Source organism: Taeniopygia guttata, chromosome 11, assembly GCF_048771995.1.
Source record: "Taeniopygia guttata chromosome 11, bTaeGut7.mat, whole genome shotgun sequence".
Classification (NCBI taxonomy): domain Eukaryota; kingdom Metazoa; phylum Chordata; class Aves; order Passeriformes; family Estrildidae; genus Taeniopygia; species Taeniopygia guttata.
The window spans coordinates 11,775,146-11,785,129 of NC_133036.1; the positions used below are offsets into that span (position 1 = coordinate 11,775,146).

At 50.5% G+C, this 9,984-nt stretch overlaps 1 long non-coding RNA gene across 1 annotated transcript; it reads right to left on the minus strand.

Moving 5' to 3' along the window:
• Positions 1-6,629: 6,629 nt before the first annotated feature.
• Positions 6,630-9,707, minus strand: LOC140684892 (uncharacterized). Its single transcript, XR_012057832.1, has 2 exons — positions 9,241-9,707; positions 6,630-6,921 (listed from the first exon to the last, which is right to left on the minus strand). It is a non-coding gene; the product is annotated as an uncharacterized lncRNA (long non-coding RNA).
• Between the last annotated feature and the right edge of the window lie 277 nt (positions 9,708-9,984).

Sequence of the window (9,984 nt, forward strand, 5' to 3'; positions counted from 1 at the left end):
CGCAGGGGTGCGGAGCGGCTGCGTGGGGGTGTGGGTGTGAGTGTGAGTGTGAGTGGGTGTAGGCGTGCGTGTGAGTGGGTGTGTTGCTGTGTGTCTGTCTTTCTGTGTGCGTGTCTGTGTGTGCGCCTGAGTCTGTGTCCGTGTGTGACTGTGTGCGTGTCTGTGTGTGACTGTGGATCTGTGTGTGGGTGTGTGTGTGTGTGTGTGTGTGTGTGTGTCTATGTCTGTGTCTGTGCGCGCTGCGCGTGAGGGGGCACGAAGAAGGGCACGAGGAGGGGCACGCGCTGCGCTCCGTGAGGGGACACGAGGAAGGGCACGAGGAGGGGCACGAAGAAGGGCACGAGGAGGGGCACGCGCTGCGCTCCGTGAGGGGGCACGAGAAGGGCACGAGAAGGGCACGAGGAGGGGCACGCGCTGCGCTCCGTGAGGGGGCACGAGGAGGGCACGAGGAAGGGCACGAAGAGGGGCACGCGCTGCGCTCCGTGAGGGGGCACGAGGAAGGGCACGAGGAGGGCACGCGGAGGGCACGCGCTGCGCTCCGTGAGCGGCACGAAGAGGGCACGAGGAGGGGCACGCGCTGCGCTCTGTAACGGGGCACGCGCTGCGCTCCGTGAGGGGGCACGAGGAGGGGCACGCGCTGCGCTCCGTGAGGGGGCACACGATGCGCTCCGTGAGGGGGCACGCACCGGCTCCGAACCTCCGGAGCGGGCTCGGCGCGGTGGGAAGGTGGCGCACACGAAGAGCCGCTTAATTACAAAATCACCGCCGTTTGCTGTTCAAACGTAACGATGGACGGGACGGACACGTTAAGGACGGGTCCGTTCCGCCACCGGAGGAGAACTCGTGCAGGAAGGAGCCGGCGGGGAAAGCCGAAGCCCGCTGAGCCACGGCAGGCGGAGGAGCCAATGAAGGAGAGGCCACAGCAGGTGTGTGTGATCTAGCACAAGTCTTCTCTATGTTCCACCCGCCCTTTGTTGGACTTCACTGAGGGTTTGCTTCATTCAATGCACATATTAATTATTTAGGAATATTGAATGCACATATTTAGGGAGCAGGGTTAATTGGGGTAGTAGGAAGCAATTCTTCCTTGTGGGGGTGGGGACACCCTGGCACAGGGTGCCCAGAGAAGCTGTGGCTGCCTCATCCCTGGAAGTGTCCAAGACCAGACTGAACGGGGCTTGGAGCACCCCCGAATAGGGGAAGGTGTCCTTTCCCAGGGCAGGAATGTCCTTTCTCATTTCCCCTGGATGAGCTTTAAGGTCCCTTCCAACCCAAAGCAGTCTGGCATATCTTGTGCTTGGTTGAGACTGCTTTTACCTTTGCTAACTGTAAATGTGTATATAGTAGACAACTGTATTTCTGTAGCCTGTGTCTGGTTCAGCTCCAAGGCTTAGGACTTGCATCTCTTGCTGTGGGCTAGCCCAAGAACACCTGGTTCCTCACTCCTGTTGACAGAAAAGGAGGGCTGAGCTCTGAAATAATCTGTTCAATTTTATCCTGGAAGGAGCCAGACCCACACAAATACCTTGGCAGTTTAATCCTGGTGCCTTAGGATGGGGCAGGCCCACGGGAAGGTGGGCCCACGGGAAGGTTGTCAAAACTATTTAAATGACATGGCGAGGACAGGAGTGCATCGTATCACAATTAAACCATGTGGCAAATCCTCCTTGGCACACCAGCAGGTAATGCCTTTGTGGAGTCCTGGGTATCATCAGAGACCTGGAAATAATGGCTGAGGCCAGCACTAGGGAATATAATTTCTTTAAATGTAAGAAAAAAGCAAAACTCAGAAAATGGTGATAGCATTTTAACTAACTTCAAGTGTGCTGCTGGTTCAGTCGCCCCTTTGATGTTGCAGCCGGGTGACCTGGCCTCCCCCGCCATTCATCACTGCCTGGAAATCAAACTCTCCCGTGATCCTGCTTTACAGTCCTCCCTCTGTTCTGCTAATAAACACAATGTTAGTGAAAATAACCATCCAAGAAGCGTTCAAAGGGGATATCCATGGATGAATTTTAGTGAGAGTGCAGTTTCTTACCGCCAAGCCCAAACCTTCAAGCTGCACTGCAGAAAAGATAGCATTCATGCAGCATCAGAATGCAAAGCTCCCAAATCCTGTTGCTCTTGGGCCAACTCTGCGATCGGGATTTCAGGGGAAATGCCTTTAGTTATTTCATTTCACCTGCATTTTACAGTTCCAGTGTTAGTTAAGGTAATAGCTGTGTAAACACCTGTTCCCCCCATGTTTTTGAAGAGTAGAATCTGAGAATTCCCTCACGACAGTTGCTGGACAGTGCTCAGTGAGTGGTCCCAGAGGCCAGCAGTGCCAGCGAGCTGTCCTGGGAGGGACTCAGCTGGGGCTGCAGTGGGCATGGCATGTGTATCACACACGGGCATGGCATGTTACTCACCTGGCCACGGTGCACGTGTCACACCAGCATGACCCTTGTCTCCGGCCTCATTTAATTTGATTGTGACCTCACAGTGATGTTTTAATAGCTTCTTGTCACCAACGCCATGGTGCCCAGGAATCAGAACTTCGTGCCTTATCCCTTCTGTGAGGCTGGATTAGAAGAAAATTAGGCAAGGATTTTTAGTTTTGGATTTTGGACTCTGGCACAGGTTTATTCTGGGTTTAGCAATTGCTTTTACTGTGTGTTGTCTGGACTGTGTAGCTGTGCATGAAGTGGGCTGAGAGAGCCTCGTGGTTGGGTGGGCACAGCTCTGCTGTGGCTTTTCAGATCCTGTGTGTTTTCTCCTCTTAGGTCTGGTGCTTTTCATCCTTGCTGCCTCTTTACCTTGTTCTAATCTGATCTGTTGTATCTGTTGTGCAAAGTAACAGACATGTAAGTCTAATACAGTAAATTGCTGTATGTATTATGGCAACACCATGGAAATATCTCTTAGCAGCAGCAGAAAAAAACCCTCACATTTAATTGTCTGATTTCTTGCTGAATATGGAATGGAAAATATGTTGATTTAACTCTAAAAAAATGTACAGTCAATTTAAGGGAAAAAAGAAAGAAAGGAACCCTTTACCATATCTAATTTCATTAGTAAACTGTAAATGGAAATGATGAAGAGGTATGATTTCAAAGGGCTGGGAACCCACACATTTTATGTAGCATTAATCATGTGCTCTTAATTTTTCTGCAGCAGAGCTCTGCGGCACTGCCTTCCAGCTCGGCCATTCACGGGGTGCTGGGCGAGGGTGGACACTGGAGCCTGGCTGGGACCCCCCCACGGCAGGGACCCCCCCACGGCAGGGACCCCCCCACGGCAGGGACCCCCCCACGGGGGAGGTTTGTGGCCACGTGCCGGAGCTGTTGGGGCTCGGGGGGCTCTGCTCGGGCTGGTGCAAACACGGCATTGCTCGTGTTCCACATTCCTCTGTCAGAGGCTCTTTCTCTTCCAGCCTGTAAAGAGGGTTAAGAAAGGAATTGTCTCTATTATGGTAATTAAACTCCCAGGAAACAGCCTCATTAGACTAATAAAGAGTAAATAAAGCAGGCAGGACACACTTTGCCTTCCAGTAGTGAGGGCAGCACTCATTTCCCTTCCTTTGGCTCCTGGGCCCTGGCACCCGCCTGGAGTCCCCTCCTCACAACTTGCCCAGCAGTTTTCCTCTTGGGCCAAAGCTTTCCTTGCTGTGTTGTAGGAGAGACAATAGATATTTCTAATGCTTGGGGAAGATTCCAGCTGACTTTTGCTTGTCTTCATTAAACCCCTCCTAGTTTTGCCTGCTGGCTCCATAGGAGTGGCCCTGGCTTGCAGCTGATGCCGTGGAAGGCTGGAACGTGCCGGTGCCAGACACATGGAACAAAGCATGGACTCTGGGTTTGGGTTCTGGCAGCAGGGACGTTTGGGGCACCCTTGTGGGTGACACTGCTCCTCCAGCCCTGGCCCCGAGGCAGGGACCGCACTGAAAGCGCACACACAGCTCTTCTGCTTCTTCAGCAGCCGAATACGGAGGGAGAATGAAATTAGCAGTAAAAGCATTAAAATATTGATAGCAATCATTCCATGTCCTGGCTTTACTAATTAATTATTAATTTTACCTTGAAGGTTAGTGTAAGAGATGGACTTTCGTTTATCAGGCCTCCACTTAGCATGATGTTTGACTATATATTTTTAAACATTATCAGAGCTTTAGCAAATAGCTCTTGTTTTTTCTGGGGAGCTGTTGGGATTTGCTTTGTGTGACTTCATGAGGTGGGAGAAAGAGGGTCACCATGATACTTAGAGGGATGGAACACCTTGCCTCTAAGGAAGGGCTGAGAGAATTGTGATTGTTCAGCTTGGAGAAGAGAAGGCCTCAGTGAGACGCTAGAGCCCCTTCCAGTGCCTAAAGAGGCTCCAGGAGAGGAACTCTGGACAAGGGATGGAGGGACAGGGCACAGGGAATGGCTCCCCCTGCCAGAGGGCACGGCTAGATGGGAGATTGCAAATCAATTCTTCCATGTGAGGGTGGGGACACCCTGGCATAGGGTGCCCAGAGCAGCCCAGCCGTGGCTGCCATAGCCTTGGAAGTGTCCAGGGTGAGGTTGGACGGGGCTTGGAGCAACCTGGCATGGTGGAAGGTGTCCCTGCCCGTGGCAGGGGGTGGAATGAGATGGGCTGTGAGGTCCTTTTACACCCAAACCATCCCATGAGTCTATTAAATAATTTTTAAACTGGGCAAACTTTGAATTTGCTGTGAAGAATGTGTTCTTCTTGAAAGCAGATTTTGCATTGATATCCATGCAGATATGAAACTCTGATGTGTGACTGTGGTGGTTAGAAATAGTATAGATTCCAGTGAACTCCACACCTGAACAGGAGCAGGGCTGGTTGTGCAGGGCTGGAGCTTTATATTTGTAAACCTCCCATTTCCTTCCCTGCATCAGCAGGGTTTAAAAGATCTTTTACTGTCTTGAGGGTAAATACCTTTCATTTCTGAAATGGTAAAACCCAAATCTCACTTGTTTCTCTTAAAGTGGACCCAGCTTTAAATGCAGACAAATGGAAAAAAACCTTCACTAGCCCCTCCTGGGGAAAGGGAGGCTGCAAACCTCTATCTTTGGACACAAGGATTTTTGCTCTGTCATTTTTAAAAAGGAATCACAGAAAACTAGATTTTTTTGCTGTAGAGTTATGAGAAACAGAATTTACCCAGTCTGAGCCCTTTTAAGATAAAGGAAATGAAGGAAATGACAGTCTTCTTCTGCATGCTGCTTTCCACTTGTAGCATCTGCAGCGTGCAGGTCCCAGTGGAGCTGGGGATGTGCTGGAAATTTTGATTTGCTGATGCTTTTTCCAGGACATGGACTCTCCCTGTCTGTGCTGTGCGATGATGTACCCAGGAGCACACGGCTGGGGCTGCTTGCTTGAACACTCACATGGAACTTCGGGAGCCTTGCTTGTGAAAAGAGTCATAATGCCCCACTTATTTAAAATTTTATTAGGAGGATTATATTTGTTAACTGAAATGGCAAATCCATCTTATGCAGCCCTGTAAAGTACCAGGAACCCTGGGCTAGTTTGCTGCTCATCACTGTGAGTGAGATATTGATACACTTAAAAAGTGTATGTGTAGCTTTTATCTCCAGTGCTTTTTAAAGATCTTTCAAGGGCCTTTGCCAGCCCCTCTGCTGGTACCTTGTCTCAGCGCCACGTGCTCATCAGTATTACAAGTCTGTGGGGCTGCTGAGCACAAAGCTTCAGGCGCAGCCTCTGCCTGCACTTGCTGCTGGGGCAGCCACCGCACCCCATGGTCCTGCACTTGCTCCCTTTGCAGGGAGCCTGGCTGTGACCTCTGCTTCGGTGATCTTCAGCAAGGAAAAAGCTTTTCCTGCGCAGTCTGCTCTTGGTTGTGCTGAGCAGATGCGCACTGGCCCAGGCTGTGGCCAAGTAATTGGCACTGGTAAAACAGAAACTTGGTCCAGTTACCTCTGCCCTCCCCCTTTCACGGTATCAGTTCCAGCAGAAAAATGCCACGTGACATCCATCTGTGTCCACATAATTGCAGGGTGTGTGTCAGCACAGTGTGATCATTTGTGTGCATGTGACATGAAAGTAATTGGGTTATGGTATCCAAAAGAAACAGCCAAAGAGGAATTTTCCTGCCGTGTGATGTGAATATCTTTGTGTTGTTTCTACATTATGGGAATAAATACAAGATTGAAACAGAATTTCAGCTAGGATAGATAGCACCAGTTCTGCAGAGACTGGCTGGAGCTAATACATGGGGTTTGGTGAGCTCAGGCCTCATAAGGGCTCTCCTCTGCTCCAAGGACTGACTGCAAAGCACCTTCTTCAAGTTATTCTTGAAGAAAGCCCCATTTCTGGTTTCTGTTAGAACTCTAAGGTGGAGAGATGGACTTCCAGAGGTCCAAGGGCTGGAAAAAGCCCCCCAAAGCCTTGGGAGAAGCACACATTGCCTTCTGCTCAGAGATGACTGATCTGAGACAGCTGCAGGCACAGGCAATTTTTCAGGGGTTTGATGCCAACCCCTTTGTCCCCTTCCCTGCTGTGGCCCACTTGGTTGCCTCAAGCATGTGGTGCCGAGAAGCACAAAGTCCTCCTGCCCCCCAAGCAGTAGATCCACTAGGATACATCTTCTGCAAAGATAATTTGAGTCACGTCTGTCATAGGGGGTGACAAACAGATTTATTTCCTTTGTTATGGCTTTTGCCGTGAAAACCTTTCGGACTGTTGTGCTGTAGGTTGAGCAGCAGTGAGATGCAGAGCCTGGAATGGGAAGCGACACTGTCTGAGCAGCGACACTGTCTGAGCAGCCTCCGCTGTGCTCAGCAGCGCGTTTCCTCCCCTCCCAGCCAACCTCCTCCTCACCCTCACAAGGCGAGGATTTGCGGCAGCTTCTTCCCTGGGCAGTGGCTGCTCCTCCCAGCTCCTGGAGCGGCTCCGTGTCCTTTCCTGAGCCTGGAACCAAGCACCAGATCTGTGGTTAATACACAGCAACTGGGGCTGTGGAGAAGCTGTGGATGCCCTTGGATCCCTGGAAGTGTCCCAGGCCAGGCTGGAGCAGCCTGGGATAGTGGAAGGTGTCCCTGCGCAGGGCAGGGGTGGGACTGGATGAGCTTTAAGGTCCCTTCCTGCCCAAACCGTTCCATGATTCTAAGATAAGGTGTTCCTGAGTAGGAAAGAGGACAGCAATGGGATACTAATGAGAAGCACTCTGGGACTGGGAGGAGCAAGTTATGATTTAGAACTTGCTTCTGGGCATCTGCATGGAAATATCTGTTCTGGTCATGCAGGGAGGTCATGGAAAATGAAGTGACTGGTGGGTTTGGCTTGTGTGACTGATGTGCTAAAGATGATCTGCTCCTTCATTAGCAGCACTCTGATGGAGGACACCAGAGGACACTCAGGGCGAGGACAGGATTTTTAACAAGTAATTTAGAGCCTGTCTGCACTGCGGGATTAGGCGGAGGTATAACCTGAGAGCTGCCAGTAACCTGACGCTGGCGGGTGTCTGTGACTGGAGCAGAGGCTGGCGGGGCCGGGCCGTGCGGAGCGGGGCCGGAGCTGCGGCTGCTCCCGCCGTGGGGCTGGGCCGGCTCCTCTCACATGCCGGGCAGCTCCGGCAGCTCCGGCAGCCCAGGCTCGCTGCTGACAGCGCTTGGAGCTGCTTGGGAGGAGCGAGTGTGAGCGTAGATGGCTTCAGCCGACAGGGCAGGAGGGCAGCCCCACCGAGAGCTGAGACACCCGATGGAACTCAGAAATCCACACAGACCGTTGGGAGACAGCACATAGAAGCTCGCAGTTAATTTTTTTTTTTTTCCCTTGAAAAAAAATTCTTTCCACAGTAGCAGACTTGCAGCTGTTAACTAATCCCATAACAAGTGGCATTTAGCCACACATTTTCCAAATTAAATAAGCTTGCATGTTGGACTAGTTTCATACCCTGTAATACAAATACTTTCCCTGCTGGGGAAAAAAAAATTAAAAGAAAAATCCTCTCAGGCGTAGGAAGAGTGGGGAAGGGGAAGGTGGGTGTGCACGGCCATGTTGCTACTGCTGTCCCTGTCAGCGCGGCGGTTCCGCGCACAGCACCGCGTTCGCTGGAGGATCTGATGGGTTATCAAGGACTGCTCATGCTTAAATTATTAGTTAAGGCTGTGACATTAAAGAATTGTTATTTGGTCATGGTCTCATGGCTGTGTTTTGCCAGGAGGTGTTTGGAAATTCTCATCTCTGCTGTCACGTAATCTGTACTTGCCCTTTTGGTGCTTTTTTTCCTGGTCATTTGAATAATGTTTTCAGATCCTCAACTGACTCCAGGCTCGGCAGCTTTGGGCCACAAGCAATTAGCAGCACATGTTGGTAGAACTTAGGCTGGATCTCTTTTGAGGGTGTTTGAGAGCACCTCCTCTACCCCCCACCTGCTTCCTGCGCATTTTTAAGAATCCCATTGAAAATTTTTCAGGATCCCCATCCTAGCCAAATGCATTGTTTCCATGGAAACAATTAATGGGGAGAGCAATTTATAAGACTGATGTAAAAAAATGAGCACTTCGTCAGCCCCCCTGCTGCTCTGATATACAATCTCGAGGCAGAGGCCGGGTGAGGTTTGCATAAGTGATATCCTTAAAAAAGGGGGAGACAGAGAAAGGAGCCTGGGAGTCTGCCCGTGGCACGGTGAGCGATGCCTATTGTGCTGCACAGGCATTATTAGCTCTTGGAAAAGATGAGGTCTTTAAAATGCTTTTCCTTTAGAGAAAGGGTTTTTCCTAATCCCATCCTGTGCCACAAGATCCACGGCCTGGGGTTGTGGCTGGCGATGGAGTCATGGCTGGGGATGGCCATGGCAGCAGGGTCCCTGTGTAGGACCTGGCCTTTGATTAAAAGGCTTTCAGGAAGCCTTGGTTAGAGACTTGCTTTAAAAGTGTTCTCTTTGTTGGGCTTTAAAAATTATTCTTTTATTTTGTATTTGATTTAAATCTGCCACTTGAGCTTTCTCCCAGCCAATGTTTTGCATTGATTTTATCAATATATATATAAAAACCTAATCAGAATTTGCTGTTTAAGATGGAGCGTGGGCAGAGCACCCACAGCAAAAGCTGTCATTCTGGACAGGGGTGTGAGCAGGATTTCATTTGGAATTTCCTAAGGAGCTTATTTTTTGGCAAAAACTAATAAAAAATCCATCCTGCACAGCTTTGCTGCAGCAAAAGCAGGAATGTGTCTCTGCCCTGAAATAATGTTACAGAGATTTTAGAGCCTGCCAGAAACCATTACCTGAGAAAGGAAAACCCTTCTTGGATCTGGTTCCGTATGCAATGGACTGGGATGTGGCCGTGGCGCTGGAAGGGATGGAGCAGCTTGGGGAAGTTCAGCTCAGGGACCAGCGGTGCTGGTGGTCTGTGTAAGAACGAAATGAATAAAAATCATAATCAAGCAGGAGTTCTTTGCTCCTGTTTCCCCTGATTTCCAAGGATTCTTCCTGGCTGGGGGTGTTTTCCTGCAGAGGGCACTCGCCATCCACGAACAGCACCCGCAGCGACGCTGCGTCCAGCAGCATCCCCTGCCAAACCCTGAGAGACGGAGAGAAAAAAAATGTAAATTATGAAAGCAAATGATTCCCTGGTAGTGCACAAGGCCAGCGGGAAGAGCCCGAGATTTAAGGAGGAAAAAATCCAATGTGGGGAGCGAGAGGCTGGAGGGACGTGGGGGGCCGGGGGCTGCAGTAACAGGAATCATAAAAGGGGTGGAAAAAGGAAAGGCTGCGTGTCTGGGTTGAAATTTAATAGCAATGGAGATGAGAGAGGAAAAAGCCTTAATTAAGGCAACATCCCAGAAAGGGAAAAGCCAGCAGAGTGGGGCAAATACAGAGAATTATTTTTGGTTTGCAGCCCCAAGCACGGGCTGTCACAGCACTGGGAAGCAGCCTTTATTTGTGTGCTTCTTCCATGCTTCTGTATGGGAAAGGGACGGACTTACAAAGAGCTCAGCCAGGGAAGTCTCGGGATCTCTCCGTGCGAG